The sequence below is a fragment of the Thalassophryne amazonica genome, chromosome 17 (assembly GCF_902500255.1).
Source record: "Thalassophryne amazonica chromosome 17, fThaAma1.1, whole genome shotgun sequence".
Taxonomy (NCBI): Eukaryota; Metazoa; Chordata; class Actinopteri; order Batrachoidiformes; family Batrachoididae; genus Thalassophryne; species Thalassophryne amazonica.
The window spans coordinates 29,627,660-29,635,048 of NC_047119.1; positions in this window are offsets into that span (position 1 = coordinate 29,627,660).

A 7,389-nucleotide genomic window follows, 5' to 3' on the forward strand; every position below is an offset into this window, starting at 1 on the left:
GCCCACACAGGCTGCCGGTGGGAGGGGCTTCATGGCGCTAACATGTTAGCATTTAGCTTGTTTAGACTTGTCCACAGGTAAAATGGATTTAGTTCACTCTGTTTTTCAAAAAAATGTGTTGAAGGAGCTCAAACATGATCTTCATGTACACCCCAGCCTCCTAAAACTTCACTTTGTGAAGAGTTTCGCAGTTATTTGTGTTGCTGAAGAGTTGATAAAATCACATAACCATGACCAACGCCATGCTTAGAATTAATCACTAAACCTGGACCACATGTACATTATGCCAATTTGAAAATTTTTCTTATGACCTAAGCATGGCACATGTATAATTGAACAGTGTGTTGTCGAAGCATGGTCAATGCCAGTTGAACAACTTTGTTGCTGGAGTTAGTGACTTTTTGAACTTCGCTAATGACTAGTGCAAAATCTGGAAACTATTATTCCACAAAACTGGCTAATTTGTAAATGGTTTAATAAATTAGTAAAAGAAAACAGCTATATAAACAAATTACTGCTATGTAGTTACAGTCCCCCACTGTCTTCCCCACCCCCACTCCATCAAAAAAGTGAATAAAAAATGTCAACCTTAAGAAAACAGGATGTCATTCAGCTTCCTACATGTTCACATTAATCATGATGACATTATCATTAAATCTAGTGAATATTACCAATATTTCAAAGAGCCAATAGCAGCTTGCGGTGAGACATTTTTGGCAACGCCGTTGCTGTGGTGGACTACTGGTCTCGCTCACATGCACATGCTCGTTCTCATTTCTGAGTTAGCCTTCGAAAAAGTATTGCACCATAGAGGTGGGCAGATCGATCCTAATATCGATAATATCGATACCAACGTTGGTATTGATATTGAACGATCCTCGTGTAAACAGATAGATACTCAAGCTTTTTTCCTCTCCCGCACGCACTGACTGTTGCGCACGCAGATTCATCAAAGTCTACTCTCTGTCTGTAAGAGCAGCGTTGCGCTGTCACACAACACGGAGCAGCGCACCCTCCCCTCCTCTGGTCTTTTGTTGTTGCGCCGTCACGTGACTCAGCGGTGCCAGCCAACAGCCATGCAGGTAGACTCAACCTGGCCCGCCCACTCAGCGCTCTCTTTGAGTCAGCCCTCTACCTCAGGAGATTTTAAGTTGTGTTGAGTGATATTTTTTTAAACAAAAATGTTGATTGTGATAATAAAGTATTTTGTTGTCACGTACAATGTTTGGCAAAATTCTATCCTAGGTCTTTTGGATCCTTTGGATCGATGAAGCTTAAATATGAAAAAGTATCGGTATCGGTATAGATATCAGCCATACTGGGCCTGTATTTACTTGGTATTGGATCAATACCAAAATTCCCGTATCGCCCACCTCTATTGCACCAGGTTTGGGCACACCCAGCTCTTAAACAAAACGACAGACAACACTGTGATTGTTTTAATTCATGTTATACCCAAAACAACACCCATGATAATTATGGGTGCACCGTTTGCACCCTTCACATTACTTTTCACTCAGATTATGCATCATGTATATAACAAACCAAAGACGGACCTGTGTCAAAACTACTTGCACTATGTGCTTTAGATCATACGCGAGTACACGAAAGGGACCGTAGACTTTGTGTATTTGAATTAAATATTCAGCTTGGTGTCCATTACATTCATAAGGGTGAGTTGAACAAAATTTTTCTTATTAGTACCGTTGAGTCAAAGATAGTTGTGTCATGCCCTTTGATAGACTGGTGGCATGTCCAGGGTGTACCCCCTCACTAACCAACCACGCACCCTTGACCCTAACTGGAATAAGCAGGTTTAGAAAATGAATGAATAGCCCTGTCATTTCGACAACTCAGCTATTATGGGTTGTTACAGAATCTACAAGTCAGATATGTTTGTGTACTGTTAAGAATACACCGTTTAAACCTACCAGATGGCTTTTGAGAGTTGACATTATTGCAGCAACAGTACTAGAACTTAGAAGCGTTAAAATGCAGGGGATTTAATGGCATAGTTTTTGTATGCCCTCTACTGGTCAGTAAAGGAAGTACACACTTGGCAGTTTGCTTCTGCAGGATAATTTACTGGCAGCCAATGTCCTGGAGGGACAATCATACCCTGTCAATCATACCCTACATTATAAGTTGACAGATGACATGTTGAGATGTGTATCTGTAATTTAGGGCAAAAGGATCCCATACCTTAAAAAGTAACAATCAACATTAATAGCATTTTAACAGTACGCTTACAAATATTGCTATTTCTATGGGTAACTTGAATATGATAGGAGAAAAAGCTGTTATTGTGCTGTCATCAAAAACACACCTCTCCCTACACCCAGAATAAGGTGCATTAAATCATGCAGAATATCCACATAGTCAAAAAAAAGAAAAAAAAGAAAAAAAAATCCAAAGTCAGGTTGTAGTTGGACAGTGACACAATTTTTTTTTTTTTTGTAATTTTACCTCTGTACATCACCAGAACAGTGATGAAATAACACAATCACAGTGTAAGTGAAGTGTAGTTTTACAGCCTTAATTCAAAGCATTCAACAATATTTTCAGAGGCCATAAGTAACTGGACACTTTAAGTATTATTGATAACTGTCAACTGACACGACTTCTTGCTGATGTGTAATCAGCAAGAAGTCATTTTTATCCACTGTTTCGGGATTACTGGAACGCTCTTGCGTAGTTGACTTGGGTGGGTGGCAAGATGGCACCTGTGTGTTTGGCATGCCGTCAGCCCTGTCTCTACCTCTCGGCAAGTTTTTCGTTATTTGTAGCTGTGTTTTTGCTCTGTGTGTTCTGCCGGGACATCTCTGCCTTGCTTGTGTATAATCGTCAGTCTGTCTTGGACATTAATGCTCTTTATGAGCCGCTGCTGTCGTCTGGGTCCGGGCTGGGAGCGCCTGGACATGATTTGGTTATGTGAAACCTGGCTTAAATCCACAGCTGTCCTTCCTCTGAGGCCTGCCCACCGGTGTACACTTTTAGTCACGTTTCACGTGATGTGAGGAAAGGCGGGGGTGTTGCTTTTATTTATAAATCCGGGTTTACTTTATTAACTGTGGGGGGTCATAAATATAATTCATTTGAGCATCTGATTCTCCGTTATACCCATGATGCTAAGTACTGTCAAGGTCATAAAACTGGAAATCAGGTATGTTATATTGTCACTGTCTATAGGCCTCCTGGCCCATACTCTGATTTTTTTTTTAGATCAATTTGGCGCGTTCATCTCTAGTCTTTCAACTAGTGCAGACAACATTTTGATTATTGGTGACTTTAACATTCACATAAATAAGCCCTCTGATCCCCTTGGTAAATCATTTATGGAAATCATGGATGCACTAGGATTTCGGCAGTTCATTCATGGTTCAGCGCATATCAGTGGTAATACTCTGGATTTGGTTCTTGCACATGGCCTTGCTGTCACAGATATCGACATCCTGCCTCTTGCATCAGCAGTCTCTGACCACTCGCTTATTAGGTTTACAATTACGCTGCCGCGTTTAGTGGAGCAACAACCTTGCCTATCATTGCGGCGACGTATTAAACCTTCAGCTTTGACTGAACTCAAAGCGAGACTACCAGAAATCTTAACTTCAAGCTTGATGAATTTTCAGTCGGTAGACAGTCTTGCAGATAGCCTGAATTTAGTGCTAAAAACCACACTTGATAAGACTGCGCCTCCTCTATTAAGGCCATGCCTTCCCAAGGCACAGACACCTTGGTTCAACAGTTATTTGCGTGACCTTAAGCAGAAGGCTAGAGGGTTGGAACGGAAATGGCGTAGTTCCAAACTAGAGGTGTTCCACCTTGCGTGGCGTGAAGCTATTTTAGATTATAAGTGTGCTTTATTGGCTACAAAGCAGGCCTATTACTCTGAATTGATAAACAAAAACAAGCATAATTCAAAGTTTTTGTTTGATACGGTGGCATTTCTTATTCATGGACAGCCACCTGTTGGTCGTTCTCCTTTTTCAGCACAGGACTTTCTGGACTATTTTGAAAAGAAAATAGAAGATATTAGGTTGAGCACATCTCAGCATACTTTGGTCCAGTCATTGTATCCAGCTACTGAGCTAGGGACTACCACTGAGGTGCTACCTAGATTCACGGAATTTGGTAGTATCTCACTAGGTGGGCTGACGAAACTCGTGATGTCTACTAAAAGCACAACTTGTTTATTTGATCCTATACCAACAAAATTGTTTAAGGATCTTTGGCCCATTCTTGGGCCGACTGTGCTGGAAATTGTTAATCTTTCTCTAAACTCAGGATCTGTTCCAAATTGTTTTAAATCTGCAGTGGTTAAACCACTACTCAAGAAATCTAATCTTGATCCTGGTGTATTGAAAAATTATAGGCCGATATCAAATCTATCATTCTGCCCTAAAATTCTGGAAAAGGTGGTTTCACGGCAGCTTGTGGACTATCTTACTGAGAATGACCGTTTTGAGCCACTGCAGTCTGCTTTTAGAAAACATCACTCCACAGAAACAGCACTTATTAAAGTAGTTAATGATCTTCTGCGAGCAATGGACTCGGATACTACTACAGTATTGGTGTTGCTGGATCTCAGTGCTGCATTTGATCATCATATTCTACTTGATAGGCTAGAAAACTGTTTTGGGATTACTGGAATTGCTCTTGCGTGGTTGACATCTTATTTGTCTGGTCGTTCCCACTGTGTTTTGTGCAACGACACTACCTCTGATTTTAGGGGCATGAGGTTCGGGGTTCCGCAGGGATCCGTTCTGGGTCCCCTGCTTTTTTCCCTGTATATGGCACCTCTTGGGAACATTTTGCAGCGTTTTGGGGTTGCTTTTTATTGCTATGCTGATGACACTCAGTTGTATATGCCGATAGCTGCTGGAAATCCTGTCCACATAAAATCTTTACAGGACTGTCTCGCAGCAGTGAGAAGTTGGATGTCTAACAACTTTCTACTTTTGAACTCTGATAAGACTGAAATGATGGTTCTTGGTCCAGCAAGACATCGGCATCAATTTGATCAGCTAGCGCTTAGCCTAGGTTCATGTGTTATACATCATACTGACAAAGTGAGGAACCTTGGGGTAATTTTTGATCCTACGTTGTCCTTTGACCTCCACATTAGGGACATTACAAGGACTGCTTTCTTTCATCTAAGAAATATAGCAAAGATTCGTCCCATCCTGTCTATGGCTGATGCTGAGACTCTGATTCATGCTTTTGTTTCTTCTAGATTGGACTATTGTAATGCTTTGTTTTCTGGTTTACCACAGTCCAACATCAGGGGTCTTCAACTGGTTCAAAATGCTACTGCCAGACTTCTGACATGAAGCAGAAGGTTTGACCATATTACGCGGGTTCTGGCATCCCTTCACTGGCTTCCGGTCTCTTTGAGATCGTATTTTAAAGTATTACTATTGGCCTATAAAACTGTTCATGGACTGGCACCCTGCTATCTGGCCGGCCCAGTTGAGTCCTATGTGCCGGCTAGGGCTCTGCGTTCACAGGGTGCAGGACTACTGTGTGTCCTGAGGGTGAAGAAAAAGTCAGCGGGTTACAGAGCTTTTTATCACCGCGCCCCAGCTCTGTGGAATGATCTGCCTGTGCTGATATGACAGTCGGACTCTGTGGAGACTTTTAAAGCCAGGATGAAGACACATTTGTTCTCCCTGTTTTATCATTAGTATTTTATATGATTGTGTGTCTTTTTTTATTCGTTTTATTTCTTTTAGCTTTTTATGGTAAAATTTTTTTATTGTGTTTTAATCTTATTTCATTTTATTCTGCTTTTAAATGTTTGTGAAGCACCTTGAGGCGATTATTTGTGATTTGGCGCTATATAAATTAATTTAAATCAAATTAATTATTATAAATTAATTAAATTAATATATAAATTAATATATATAAATTATAATACAGACAATCACTTTTACAGTCAGTTTTCTGAATTGGCTTCCTATCCAGATGGGGCCATGATCTCTCATCCACTTCATGGTGTGATCTCTGGAAATAAGCAGTGGCCCAAAGAGCCTTTGCGCTTACACTACTCCAATGCCATGTCCATCTGTTTTGCAAAATCCATCACCGATCCTTCCATAATCCTCTCCTTTACAGTATCTACTTATCATCTCTATCATCTCATTTTGTGTAAAATCACCCCTGTTTCTTCTTTAGGTACACTCTCCACCACTTCATTTCAAAGACTAAGAAAATGATCTTTGTCCTCCATCTCACACCCTACTTATGGGGCAGTGGCATTTGCTGATGACATTCCCCTGCTAATAATAACAGCTGCTGAAAGCCAATACCTCAGCATTCATAAAACAAAAAACAAAAAAGAGAGAACTGTTTTAAAAGTACTTACTTTTCTGTTCCACTGTAACACATATCCACATAAATAAAGTAATAAATCATATTCAACATTTAATTTCTTGATCTTAAGGTCTGAAGCAGACCAGTGTTCATGCAAACTTCAACACATTCAGTGGAGTGGTCCAGGCTCTGCAAATCAAGCAGTTCTAATGTAATTTTTTGCAAAATTATACACTGATCAGCCATAACACTGTGATCACTGAGAGATGAAGTAAATAACATTGATTATCCCATTACAATAGCATCTGCAAGTGGGTGGGATATTAAAGGATTATTAACTCAGTGAGAGGTCTGTACGGGGAAATATCAGACTGAAACACCAAACACTGAAAAACATCGCCATTGTAAGTTAATTTCCCTCCATACAATACACTTGCCCTGATTGATACTGTTTCCATTTGTCACAGCTTTTTTTTGGCCAAACTATCCATCTTCTCATTTGTTGGGATATGTATATGCGCTGGAACCCACATCAATGTTATCTCAACCCCTTTCCTTTCCACATCTGTAATCGCCCAAAGAATGTCGTAAATGAGGTCTTGCTGCTTTTTAGAGCCCAACCGATATGGATTTTTTGAGGCCGATGCCGATAACGATATTTGGATGAAAAAATGCAGATAATCGATAAATCGGCTGATTTGCAGATAGCCGATAAATTAAATTTTTTTTTTAACAATAAAATGTTCTTTTTTGGACCCTTAATAAAAAAGGTATGAGCTAAAAGCTGAAGCTTTGTCCTCATACTGATTAACTTTATAACAGAGAAGAATTTTCAAGTTCAAAAAATGCAATCAACAACATCCTTATAAACTTACTTGTATGCTTTTGTCAACCGATCAGTGCAGTGTGACGGCGAACTATGGAGGCCAGTGATGAACACATTTAAGCAGGGGTGTAAGCAGCTCTCAGTTGAATGGAGTCAGAGCTCCATATACTGGACAAACGGTGCAAGGACATTTTACATTGCCGACACAAACATTATTTCAGTAAATGTTTTGTTTATGAGAAATTATTGGC